Raw genomic sequence first — 14,162 nt, 5'->3', positions numbered from 1 at the left:
GATGGAAGCATCATGTGACTGCAGCCTTCGGGATATGTACCTGCCAGCAGTGGGGCCCATGGTGATCATGTGTATGTGTGCTGGGCATTTAAAGACCGAGGTCACATATCAAGCTGTGTCTTCAGGATGCATGCTGGTTATTTTCAGATGCCTATCTCATTCTCCAACAGCACAAACCTACAATCAGCATCATTTCATCTACCACCTGAGTACTTTTTGGAAACTCATCGCACAATAACTACAAAGGGTGACTCGCCATTTTAATTGGCAAGGCGTGCTTTTCCTCTTCATTTGCGTACTCTGGAAAACACATGCCGCTTTAGCAATGCACATTTTCAGTGCTTTTCTAATATCTGAATATTTCAGCAGCAAGCATGGGGGAGGGCTTTCTGTTGAAGTCAGTCATACAGCCATTGTCTTTCCATCTTGATTACCTTTACTTAGAATTCAAAAAAATAAATGTGTCTTGTCGCAGACGCACAAAGTGATTTCTCAGCATTCTCAATGGTTTATTAAAAATAATGGGAACTAACTTTCTTGAGAAAAGTACAGCTCAGGAAATAAAATGGCAAAACCATCACAACAAGTATGTCGGCCAATGAACTCAGCTGGAATGCTGAAAGTTGTGTAGATTCTTAAACTTTGGAAAGCTTGGCTCTCAGGGTAAGAATGATAGGGAGTGTGCGGTGAGGATGCAGGCATGTTGCCCCCCCTGTGATTGGTGAAGGCGTGAACAATGACAATATTAACACTTACCAGTTTTACATAAAAAACCTTGCTCTAGTGCAAGGGTGCCCAACATAAGTCCAGTAGAGTCGGATCCATGCCGGATTTGCAGGATATCCACAAGATATATATATGATTGCCAGAAATGAACAACAGTTACATATTAAGCTCGTCCGAGGTCACCTTGAAAACCTGGCATGGACGGCCCCGCCTCCCACTGCAATGGAAACCATTCTCTAACACACAGGATGGGGGGAGTGATACTGCTTCCTACCTGGCCTCGTGCAGGAAGGAAGCCAGAGACAGTGTCTGTTAAACTCACTACAAACAGTGGCAACTTGGAACGATTTCACATTTAAGGCTGCACCCAACATTGTCTGCAGCTTGCCAGGCTGTGAGCAGGCCCAGGGTTTGCACAGACTTGAACAGATCCAGCTCTGCTTAAGAGGCTCAGCACTGGTTCTGTAAAGTGTCCATCCCTGGCCAGCCACAGTGCACGTGAGGAGCTGCTCATCCGGTTCTGTGCTCTTGTGCAACAAAAGGAAAGTAAAGTGACCTGATTTCTAAAGTGTGTGCTATTTCCATATGTCACCTTCATAGCACCGTAAATAACCAGTATTCATAGCAGCCACTTTATATACCTTGTGAGGGAAAAGCGTTGAGCCCACTCGGCTCGGATTTAAGAATGTGACCTGTAAGTCATGCTCAGGTACCAGCAGGGGGCACTTTACTAGTGAGCCATCTTGGAGGCTGCCCATGACTGACTCTGCCCTAGCCCACCCCACCTTTTTGAGACAAGCATCTGTTGTGAAAACTCCTCGTCCCCCCCTGGCTCCCAGCAAAGGCCTGACAGCCATCATCTCACCCCTGGAAGCACCTAGAAACTCTGCTGCTAGGCGCTCTCGAGCACAGTGTCAGTCCCACGGCTGCCTGCGTGTCTTTGACTTCTTCAGGCATCCCTCGCGCTTCCACATAAAGTGTAGCTCGTGACACGCATCACCAGAAGGGAGATTATGGTTGGGGCATAGAAGCTAGACCCCAGGCGCTACATTACATACCCTGCACTGATGCTACAGCAATTGGGCATCGTCATTTGAACGTATTTGCCCTGGTTAGTCAGCGCAAATGTCTTTTTATTTAGCACGTTGATATGCCACAAATGTCATCACAAAACAGGATCAGTACAAGTGTAACATATGCATCCCAGAAATGCAGAAGCGTTGGTTCAACACTGCAATGTATGTAATCCCCCCCCCCCGGACTGAAAAATGCACTTAAGGAGCAAACACTTTTTTTTTAGCTCAAATCACTCAGCTGTGTTTTTATCAAACATTACTGGTTTCTTGACAGCAGTGTGAATGATGACCCGAATTGCAGTATGAACAGGGCCTGGCTATTGTTGGCAGCTCTTTCATGGCAGTACCACAATGGCTCCAGATGACAAACAAGCCTTGGTAAAGCTAATAGATCTTGCCTATGTGGGATCTATTGGTTTTGTGAATGTTTTTTTAGCCACATTGTACAGCAGCTCTGGCTTCAGTGCAGCATGGATGAATGTAAAAAAAAGCACTATGAAGTGATCAATGCTGGCTGTGTCATATACAGCTTTTTTCCTTTACTTTCAGCCATGTTGCAGCATGGCTAAATCACTGGCAAAACCAGTAGCTATCACATAGGCGATACCTATTGGCTTTGCCAATGCTTGTGTTCCTTGCCATTAATAACCTGACATCTGAAAAACATCAGGACTTTTACAAGGAGACGTGCACACTACAGGATACTGTCATTTCACTACTAACGCACCTCATGCTTGTCAATGGAAGGTTCCATGGTGTAATGGTTAGCACGCTGGACTTTGAGTCCAGCGATCTGAGTTTGAATCTCGGTAGAACCTGCTGTAGTTTTAATAATTTAACATTCATTTCTTTAGTTTTGTATTATTTTAAAATTTTCAGTCCCGTACTAATTACAAGCGAGCTAATATCTTTTGCACAGTTTACATCATCTATGCGTTGCTTATCTTGTTTATTTGAAATATGTTACTATATGGATGATATCAATTAAAATTGTAGCACAGAAGTATCGCTCGTCATATATATTAATAATGCAGAACAAGTTAGGTGGTCATAGATATTAATAATAATGCAGAACAAGGTAGATGGAAGTGTTAAAAGTGTTTCCGCCCAGTTTCAAACCCGCGACCTTTCACGGGGGCAGCGAACGTGATAACCACTACACTACAGAAACTCGCGGGAGCTGATGTCGCATGTACATTATACTGAGAATTATAAAGGGGTGGGGCATTGGGGGTGACGAGCAGTGAGGGGAGTGCACTGTGCACTCCCCTCAGTGCACATGTGTGTTTGGCCGGCCATCTGGGGCACACTGCTGCCGGGCTGGAGAGAGCAGGCACAGGCTCCCAGTCTGTCTGGGAGCGCCGTGGCTGGGCACTCCCAGCCAATCCTAACGCTTCTCTGAGCAGCGTCAGGATTGGCCGCAGGGCAGGCTGGGAGCCTGCTGCTGACGGAGGAGCAGCGGTGCGACGGAGCAGGTAAGTTTTTAGTTTTTTAACTTTTTAATATTGTTAATATTCTCCTTGCCTCCCCACACCCCGCTCTCCACCCCACCTCTGGTAACCCCTGTGAGTCGCGACTGCCACTTAGTCAAGGAGAGTTATCTTTCCCTTAGAGTCCACTCTAGTCAAGGGGGCAAAAAGATTCTGAATCTCTGCCTAACTGAACAACACTTTAATCACCCCAGAGCCTTCCAGTAGCTGACATCACACCCAAAGAAACAATTACTAACAAGACACCATTGTGAATTATGTCCAATTCACTTTTATCCTCTTCTGAACACATCTGCTCCACCTTGGATTACATCCATGCCCAGGAATATAGTAAGGGAGCCGTTCTTGTAGCTCCTTGTTACCAAGTTTCGTCCTTGGCAACCCAACTCTCTCTTCCTTACCTATCACCTGCAGACGAAAGAAAAATAGCGCACAAACAAAGCAAGTTTCATGTTGAAATTAAACATAGGAATTGGCAGACCTTAACTCCAGCTTGAACAATGGAATGGAAGCACATTTTAGTTATGTTTTTACAAATGCAATTGTCTTAAACACAGTAAATGATGAGTGACTATAAAATATATCATTTGTTAAGATACCAAGGTATAAATGCATCTGGTTAACATTTCATAAAAGCAGTTTATATCTAACAAGTGTAATATCACTCACAAAGGCACCATAATGTTGTGGTCTTTTAATGCATCACATTTACATGGGTATAGTTTTTCACACAATATATGAAGGTAAATGCTGTCCTTCTCTTCTACCAAAGAAAGCATAAAGGCACAGCCATGTTATGCTCTGTCACACCCATTGCTGTGAAACATCTGGTGGAGCCCTGGGGGTGCATCTGTAACGTAATGGGTATTTGTAAGGCAAGCAATCACCTGCAAGGGTTTCCTGGCGCTGAGCAGGCGTGTGTGTGTGTAGCCCTGTCTAAGGTAGGTTGGTTTATTAAAAACGCAGGTCTTCAACTTCTTGCAGAATTGAAGAAGAGAATAAAATGCTCTTGTGTGAAATGGGAGTCCATTCCATGCTTTAGGAGTGATGCAACAGAACACCCATCCTCCTGATCTGGTTCTCTGTATGTATGGGATGTGTGTGAGTAGGAGCCCTGAGTAGATGGAAGTCTCTTGGTGGTTGTGGAAAGAGAAGCAACTGGTCAAGTAGGTGGGGCCTACGTTGTGGTGTGCCTTGAATGTGTATGTAAGGTGTTTGAAATTAGTTCATTTCTGTTTCGGGAGACAGTGGAGCTCTCTGAGGTATGGTGAGATGTGAATTCAGAGCGGGAGGTTGAGGATGAGTCTGGGTGCCAACTTCCAGGTAGTTTTCTAGTGAGTTATCTGATGTTTCAAGCATAGAGAGCATCCCCGTGGCCCAACTTGCTGCTAACTTGGTCATGAGTGGCAGTTTTCTAGTGTTGCTGGCTGTGGATTCTAATGATGAGTATTGTCTGCTTTCAAGCCCTGCAGGAGGGTTGCCACTTTTTCAGAGAAGAATTCTAAATATTTCTGTCTAGACTCAGGTTACGGAAGGTCCGGGAGATTGTATTTAAATAGTAGTTTGTGGAAAGTTGCACTCCACTCTTTCGGACCTTCATACAAGGAGTAAAACTTTCCTCTTAGCAGTGAACTTACAGCCTGTGATAGTATTCTCTCAGTTCTGAGACTCACACTGAGTAGGGCTTTGAGAAACTTGTTCCAATAAAGAAAATAAAGACGGACTGAAGGGGGCTCAGAAAGAAATGAGGGGTGAAGAAAGAAAGAAGCTGGAATGTGGATGGAAATAGATTGATGTTGTTAAAGTAATGTTTTATTTTACCAAGTTTGAGAGGGTTTAAAGTTTGACTACTCAGCACTGAAGGTAATGGATATCAAACAAAAAGTCACTGTGGAAACCTGGGATCTTTAGAGCTTCAGTCTAACGTCCTAGCCAAGAGCCCATGGAGGGGCTCTGTTGTTTTGGAGAGCTCACAGGTATCTTTACAGGTGTCCAGGTCTCTCATCACCTCCCCCCTTAGTCTGAAAGAAGCCTCGCCGGGGGTCGCTGCTCTCTTTACAGCAGTGTGGACCAGACATCACCACACAGGCTTAAACCTACGCTTTCGCCGACTGACCAAGATATACAAAAAGCCAGAATAAAACACCAGACATGGAAGACACACTGCATTCATGGAGACCACGAAGAAAGAGATACTGCACATTAAATAGATTTACATTAAATAGATGGAGAATACTTGACGGAGACACAAACTATTAAAACAAGCATTTGCAATGCAACGGGTCTCGCGTTTGCTCATGTTACAGCTGATCGCGTTGTAAACTCCTAACCCGACTTTTCACCTATCGGGCAAAAGTGCATTTATGTACATAACCCGAAAAAGTGAAGTTAATTATGTAAAGTGCTCGACTTCTGCCAAGCGAGATCGCGCTCGTGAATGAGAGAAAAAGAAGTCCATGAGCCCGATGGAAAACAGCGAGCCTCGCATGTTTTCTGTACTTGGTCGCTGCGCTGGAGGAGGGCGAGCCACTGGAAAAGGCATGACCTATGCGTGCCTTCGACTAATGAAAGCAAGCGGATTTTATTAGGCAAGCCCACGTACCAATAAAAAACACTGACGTGACGTTGACAGGGCTCCGAGCCCTTTTCTAAACACTAAAGCGTCTCGCTGCGATACGCATGCGCGAGCGCATGCAACGCAGGCTCGACCCTAAAAACATGAATAACCAATACACTACCCGGAAGCCTACGTTTCTTCGTTACTACAACTTGCATTCACTCCAATTTCAGAAAAGTACGTTCGTTATTAAAAAAGATACAGTTTGGTTCTAATTGTTTGTATAGATGATATATAGTTTTAGTTGAAAATCAGAGGCGCAACTAGAAAAAGTAATAGTGATGAAGCTTATAATACATTTGAAATTAACCATGACGCGATTACGTGGAATTGATAATCAAGCAAAACAGCCAGTACCAATTGTTCACCACATAGTACTTTGTTTTTCTGTAAATATTAAACATTCGCTGTCGACTAAGTGGTCCATAACTTAAAATCAAAATGTACAAATGTGTTCCCAAAACTTGATTCCTTCATGTTGAAAGCTTTCTCTGTTGGATTTCCAAGCCTTCCAGCGCTCTGCTAGAGGCGCCTCGGTGTTGGTATTTATTACAATTCTATATGCTGCCACTGATCATATTATACAGTGCACTTCATATACATTAAATCGCAATACTTCTAAAATGTCGAGATTGTAAACGAAACAAATAACAAAATGTATTTCTAAAGTGTAAACATGGTTAAGTCATAAACATAGTCTCCCCGTCGGGACCCCGGTCTCCCGCGTGACAGGCGGGGATACTGACCACTATACTAACGAGGAACTGATGACTCCCTGGTACCTGACCTCCTACTGATTGTTCTACCTGTCCCCCTGCTGGGGGCGCTGCACCCACATAAATGTCAGTGTTGACCCCGCCTGTGCCAGGAAGGAGCCGGTATCTTTGTATCACTGATTTACAGCTTCCTCTGCACAGACTCCTCCTTTTCTCTCTCTGACAGTCACTGGGATCAGCGGCTGCACCTCCGTCCATTTCTGCTCTGGCTAAATTCACTTCTTGGTGCCATCTGAGAAAAATGGGGGAGACAAAAACAATTGTCAAGCTCTAGCGTCGTTGCTTCAAAACATGGCGTATTTTAATTTCAGAATGTGAAAAGAAATATGAAGAGCAAATACGAAAAAAAATCCTTCGAGCCGGATTTGAACCAGCGACCTAAGGATATCAGCTTCACCACTACAGTCCTCCGCTCTACCAACTGAGCTATCGAAGGGACGGAAGCATCATGTGACTGCAGCCTTCAGGTTATGTACCTGCCAGCAGTGGGGCCCATGGTGATCATGTGTATGTGTGCTCGGCATTTAAAGACCGAGGTCACATATCAAGCTGTGTCTTCAGGATGCATGCTGTTTATTTTCAGATGCCTATCTCATTCTCCAACAGCACAAACCTACAATCAGCATCATTTCATCTACCACCTGAGTACTTTTTGGAAACTCATCGCACAATAACTACAAAGGGTGACTCGCCATTTTAATTGGCAAGGCGTGCTTTTCCTCTTCATTTGCGTACTCTGGAAAACACATGCCGCTTTAGCAATGCACATTTTCAGTGCTTTTCTAATATCTCAATATTTCAGCAGCAAGCATGGGGGAGGGCTTTCTGTTGAAGTCAGTCATACAGCCATTGTCTTTCCATCTTGATTACCTTTACTTAGAATTCAAAAAAATAAATGTGTCTTGTCGCAGACGCACAAAGTGATTTCTCAGCATTCTCAATGGTTTATTAAAAATAATGGGAACTAACTTTCTTGAGAAAAGTACAGCTCAGGAAATAAAATGGCAAAACCATCACAACAAGTATGTCGGCCAATGAACTCAGCTGGAATGCTGAAAGTTGTGTAGATTCTTAAACTTTGGAAAGCTTGGCGCTCAGTGTAAGAATGATAGGGAGTGTGCGGTGAAGATGCAGGCATGTTGCCCCCCCTGTGATTGGTGAAGGCGTGAACAATGACAATATTAACACTTACCAGTTTTACATAAAAAACCTTGCTCTAGTGCAAGGGTGCCCAACATAAGTCCAGTAGAGTCGGATCCATGCCGGATTTGCAGGATATCCACAAGATATATATATGATTGCCAGAAATGAACAACAGTTACATATTAAGCTCGTCCGAGGTCACCTTGAAAACCTGGCATGGACGGCCCCGCCTCCCACTGCAATGGAAACCATTCTCTAACACACAGGATGGGGGGAGGGATACTGCTTCCTACCTGGCCTCGTGCAGGAAGGAAGCCAGAGACAGTGTCTGTTAAACTCACTACAAACAGTGGCAACTTGGAACGATTTCACATTTAAGGCTGCACCCAACATTGTCTGCAGCTTGCCAGGCTGTGAGCAGGCCCAGGGTTTGCACAGACTTGAACAGATCCAGCTCTGCTTAAGAGGCTCAGCACTGGTTCTGTAAAGTGTCCATCCCTGGCCAGCCACAGTGCACGTGAGGAGCTGCTCATCCGGTTCTGTGCTCTTGTGCAACAAAAGGAAAGTAAAGTGACCTGATTTCTAAAGTGTTTGCTATTTCCATATGTCACCTTCATAGCACCGTAAATAACCAGTATTCATAGCAGCCACTTTATATACCTTGTGAGGGAAAAGCGTTGAGCCCACTCGGCTCGGATTTAAGAATGTGACCTGTAAGTCATGCTCAGGTACCAGCAGGGGGCACTTTACTAGTGAGCCATCTTGGAGGCTGCCCATGACTGACTCTGCCCTAGCCCACCCCACCTTTTTGAGACAAGCATCTGTTGTGAAAACTCCTCGTCCCCCCCTGGCTCCCAGCAAAGGCCTGACAGCCATCATCTCACCCCTGGAAGCACCTAGAAACTCTGCTGCTAGGCGCTCTCGAGCACAGTGTCAGTCCCACGGCTGCCTGCGTGTCTTTGACTTCTTCAGGCATCCCTCGCGCTTCCACATAAAGTGTAGCTCGTGACACGCATCACCAGAAGGGAGATTATGGTTGGGGCATAGAAGCTAGACCCCAGGCGCTACATTACATACCCTGCACTGATGCTACAGCAATTGGGCATCGTCATTTGAACGTATTTGCCCTGGTTAGTCAGCGCAAATGTCTTTTTATTTAGCACGTTGATATGCCACAAATGTCATCACAAAACAGGATCAGTACAAGTGTAACATATGCATCCCAGAAATGCAGAAGCGTTGGTTCAACACTGCAATGTATGTAATCCCCCCCCCCCCCCCCCGGACTGAAAAATGCACTTAAGGAGCAAACACTTTTTTTTTAGCTCAAATCACTCAGCTGTGTTTTTATAAAACATTACTGGTTTCTTGACAGCAGTGTGAATGATGACCCGAATTGCAGTATGAACAGGGCCTGGCTATTGTTGGCAGCTCTTTCATGGCAGTACCACAATGGCTCCAGATGACAAACAAGCCTTGGTAAAGCTAATAGATCTTGCCTATGTGGGATCTATTGGTTTTGTGAATGTTTTTTTAGCCACATTGTACAGCAGCTCTGGCTTCAGTGCAGCATGGATGAATGTAAAAAAAAGCACTATGAAGTGATCAATGCTGGCTGTGTCATATACAGCTTTTTTCCTTTACTTTCAGCCATGTTGCAGCATGGCTAAATCACTGGCAAAACCAGTAGCTATCACATAGGCGATACCTATTGGCTTTGCCAATGCTTGTGTTCCTTGCCATTAATAACCTGACATCTGAAAAACATCAGGACTTTTACAAGGAGACGTGCACACTACAGGATACTGTCATTTCACTACTAACGCACCTCATGCTTGTCAATGGAAGGTTCCATGGTGTAATGGTTAGCACGCTGGACTTTGAGTCCAGCGATCTGAGTTTGAATCTCGGTAGAACCTGCTGTAGTTTTAATAATTTAACATTCATTTCTTTAGTTTTGTATTATTTTAAAATTTTCAGTCCCGTACTAATTACAAGCGAGCTAATATCTTTTGCACAGTTTACATCATCTATGCGTTGCTTATCTTGTTTATTTGAAATATGTTACTATATGGATGATATCAATTAAAATTGTAGCACAGAAGTATCGCTCGTCATATATATTAATAATGCAGAACAAGTTAGGTGGTCATAGATATTAATAATAATGCAGAACAAGGTAGATGGAAGTGTTAAAAGTGTTTCCGCCCAGTTTCAAACCCGCGACCTTTCACGGGGGCAGCGAACGTGATAACCACTACACTACAGAAACTCGCGGGAGCTGATGTCGCATGTACATTATACTGAGAATTATAAAGGGGTGGGGCATTGGGGGTGACGAGCAGTGAGGGGAGTGCACTGTGCACTCCCCTCAGTGCACATGTGTGTTTGGCCGGCCATCTGGGGCACACTGCTGCCGGGCTGGAGAGAGCAGGCACAGGCTCCCAGTCTGTCTGGGAGCGCCGTGGCTGGGCACTCCCAGCCAATCCTAACGCTTCTCTGAGCAGCGTCAGGATTGGCCGCAGGGCAGGCTGGGAGCCTGCTGCTGACGGAGGAGCAGCGGTGCGACGGAGCAGGTAAGTTTTTAGTTTTTTAACTTTTTAATATTGTTAATATTCTCCTTGCCTCCCCACACCCCGCTCTCCACCCCACCTCTGGTAACCCCTGTGAGTCGCGACTGCCACTTAGTCAAGGAGAGTTATCTTTCCCTTAGAGTCCACTCTAGTCAAGGGGGCAAAAAGATTCTGAATCTCTGCCTAACTGAACAACACTTTAATCACCCCAGAGCCTTCCAGTAGCTGACATCACACCCAAAGAAACAATTACTAACAAGACACCATTGTGAATTATGTCCAATTCACTTTTATCCTCTTCTGAACACATCTGCTCCACCTTGGATTACATCCATGCCCAGGAATATAGTAAGGGAGCCGTTCTTGTAGCTCCTTGTTACCAAGTTTCGTCCTTGGCAACCCAACTCTCTCTTCCTTACCTATCACCTGCAGACGAAAGAAAAATAGCGCACAAACAAAGCAAGTTTCATGTTGAAATTAAACATAGGAATTGGCAGACCTTAACTCCAGCTTGAACAATGGAATGGAAGCACATTTTAGTTATGTTTTTACAAATGCAATTGTCTTAAACACAGTAAATGATGAGTGACTATAAAATATATCATTTGTTAAGATACCAAGGTATTAATGCATCTGGTTAACATTTCATAAAAGCAGTTTATATCTAACAAGTGTAATATCACTCACAAAGGCACCATAATGTTGTGGTCTTTTAATGCATCACATTTACATGGGTATAGTTTTTCACACAATATATGAAGGTAAATGCTGTCCTTCTCTTCTACCAAAGAAAGCATAAAGGCACAGCCATGTTATGCTCTGTCACACCCATTGCTGTGAAACATCTGGTGGAGCCCTGGGGGTGCATCTGTAACGTAATGGGTATTTGTAAGGCACGCAATCACCTGCAAGGGTTTCCTGGCGCTGAGCAGGCGTGTGTGTGTGTAGCCCTGTCTAAGGTAGGTTGGTTTATTAAAAACGCAGGTCTTCAACTTCTTGCAGAATTGAAGAAGAGAATAAAATGCTCTTGTGTGAAATGGGAGTCCATTCCATGCTTTAGGAGTGATGCAACAGAACACCCATCCTCCTGATCTGGTTCTCTGTATGTATGGGATGTGTGTGAGTAGGAGCCCTGAGTAGATGGAAGTCTCTTGGTGGTTGTGGAAAGAGAAGCAACTGGTCAAGTAGGTGGGGCCTACGTTGTGTTGTGCCTTGAATGTGTATGTAAGGTGTTTGAAATTAGTTCATTTCTGTTTCGGGAGACAGTGGAGCTCTCTGAGGTATGGTGAGATGTGAATTCAGAGCGGGAGGTTGAGGATGAGTCTGGGTGCCAACTTCCAGGTAGTTTTCTAGTGAGTTATCTGATGTTTCAAGCATAGAGAGCATCCCCGTGGCCCAACTTGCTGCTAACTTGGTCATGAGTGGCAGTTTTCTAGTGTTGCTGGCTGTGGATTCTAATGATGAGTATTGTCTGCTTTCAAGCCCTGCAGGAGGGTTGCCACTTTTTCAGAGAAGAATTCTAAATATTTCTGTCTAGACTCAGGTTACGGAAGGTCCGGGAGATTGTATTTAAATAGTAGTTTGTGGAAAGTTGCACTCCACTCTTTCGGACCTTCATACAAGGAGTAAAACTTTCCTCTTAGCAGTGAACTTACAGCCTGTGATAGTATTCTCTCAGTTCTGAGACTCACACTGAGTAGGGCTTTGAGAAACTTGTTCCAATAAAGAAAATAAAGACGGACTGAAGGGGGCTCAGAAAGAAATGAGGGGTGAAGAAAGAAAGAAGCTGGAATGTGGATGGAAATAGATTGATGTTGTTAAAGTAATGTTTTATTTTACCAAGTTTGAGAGGGTTTAAAGTTTGACTACTCAGCACTGAAGGTAATGGATATCAAACAAAAAGTCACTGTGGAAACCTGGGATCTTTAGAGCTTCAGTCTAACGTCCTAGCCAAGAGCCCATGGAGGGGCTCTGTTGTTTTGGAGAGCTCACAGGTATCTTTACAGGTGTCCAGGTCTCTCATCACCTCCCCCCTTAGTCTGAAAGAAGCCTCGCCGGGGGTCGCTGCTCTCTTTACAGCAGTGTGGACCAGACATCACCACACAGGCTTAAACCTACGCTTTCGCCGACTGACCAAGATATACAAAAAGCCAGAATAAAACACCAGACATGGAAGACACACTGCATTCATGGAGACCACGAAGAAAGAGATACTGCACATTAAATAGATTTACATTAAATAGATGGAGAATACTTGACGGAGACACAAACTATTAAAACAAGCATTTGCAATGCAACGGGTCTCGCGTTTGCTCATGTTACAGCTGATCGCGTTGTAAACTCCTAACCCGACTTTTCACCTATCGGGCAAAAGTGCATTTATGTACATAACCCGAAAAAGTGAAGTTAATTATGTAAAGTGCTCGACTTCTGCCAAGCGAGATCGCGCTCGTGAATGAGAGAAAAAGAAGTCCATGAGCCCGATGGAAAACAGCGAGCCTCGCATGTTTTCTGTACTTGGTCGCTGCGCTGGAGGAGGGCGAGCCACCGGAAAAGGCATGACCTATGCGTGCCTTCGACTAATGAAAGCAAGCGGATTTTATTAGGCAAGCCCACGTACCAATAAAAAACACTGACGTGACGTTGACAGGGCTCCGAGCCCTTTTCTAAACACTAAAGCGTCTCGCTGCGATACGCATGCGCGAGCGCATGCAACGCAGGCTCGACCCTAAAAACATGAATAACCAATACACTACCCGGAAGCCTACGTTTCTTCGTTACTACAACTTGCATTCACTCCAATTTCAGAAAAGTACGTTCGTTATTAAAAAAGATACAGTTTGGTTCTAATTGTTTGTATAGATGATATATAGTTTTAGTTGAAAATCAGAGGCGCAACTAGAAAAAGTAATAGTGATGAAGCTTATAATACATTTGAAATTAACCATGACGCGATTACGTGGAATTGATAATCAAGCAAAACAGCCAGTACCAATTGTTCACCACATAGTACTTTGTTTTTCTGTAAATATTAAACATTCGCTGTCGACTAAGTGGTCCATAACTTAAAATCAAAATGTACAAATGTGTTCCCAAAACTTGATTCCTTCATGTTGAAAGCTTTCTCTGTTGGATTTCCAAGCCTTCCAGCGCTCTGCTAGAGGCGCCTCGGTGTTGGTATTTATTACAATTCTATATGCTGCCACTGATCATATTATACAGTGCACTTCATATACATTAAATCGCAATACTTCTAAAATGTCGAGATTGTAAACGAAACAAATAACAAAATGTATTTCTAAAGTGTAAACATGGTTAAGTCATAAACATAGTCTCCCCGTCGGGACCCCGGTCTCCCGCGTGACAGGCGGGGATACTGACCACTATACTAACGAGGAACTGATGACTCCCTGGTACCTGACCTCCTACTGATTGTTCTACCTGTCCCCCTGCTGGGGGCGCTGCACCCACATAAATGTCAGTGTTGACCCCGCCTGTGCCAGGAAGGAGCCGGTCTCTGTGTATCACTGATTTACAGCTTCCTCTGCACAGACTCCTCCTTTTCTCTCTCTGACAGTCACTGGGATCAGCGGCTGCACCTCCGTCCATTTCTGCTCTGGCTAAATTCACTTCTTGGTGCCATCTGAGAAAAATGGGGGAGACAAAAACAATTGTCAAGCTCTAGCGTCGTTGCTTCAAAACATGGCGTATTTTAATTTCAGAATGTGAAAAGAAATATGAAGAGCAAATACGAAAAAAAA

At 44.3% G+C, this 14,162-nt stretch overlaps 1 non-coding gene across 1 annotated transcript; it reads right to left on the bottom strand.

Moving 5' to 3' along the window:
• Positions 1–7,035: 7,035 nt before the first annotated feature.
• On the bottom strand, positions 7,036–7,121 carry TRNAY-GUA (transfer RNA tyrosine (anticodon GUA)). Its single transcript is given in 2 exon segments — positions 7,036–7,071; positions 7,085–7,121. It is a non-coding gene; the product is annotated as a tRNA-Tyr (tRNA).
• Between the last annotated feature and the right edge of the window lie 7,041 nt (positions 7,122–14,162).

The sequence above is a fragment of the Pleurodeles waltl genome, unplaced genomic scaffold, assembly GCF_031143425.1.
Source record: "Pleurodeles waltl isolate 20211129_DDA unplaced genomic scaffold, aPleWal1.hap1.20221129 scaffold_67, whole genome shotgun sequence".
Classification (NCBI taxonomy): Eukaryota; Metazoa; Chordata; class Amphibia; order Caudata; family Salamandridae; genus Pleurodeles; species Pleurodeles waltl.
Note: the sequence above shows the minus strand (reverse complement) of the source record. Positions and strands in the feature narration are given on the sequence as shown.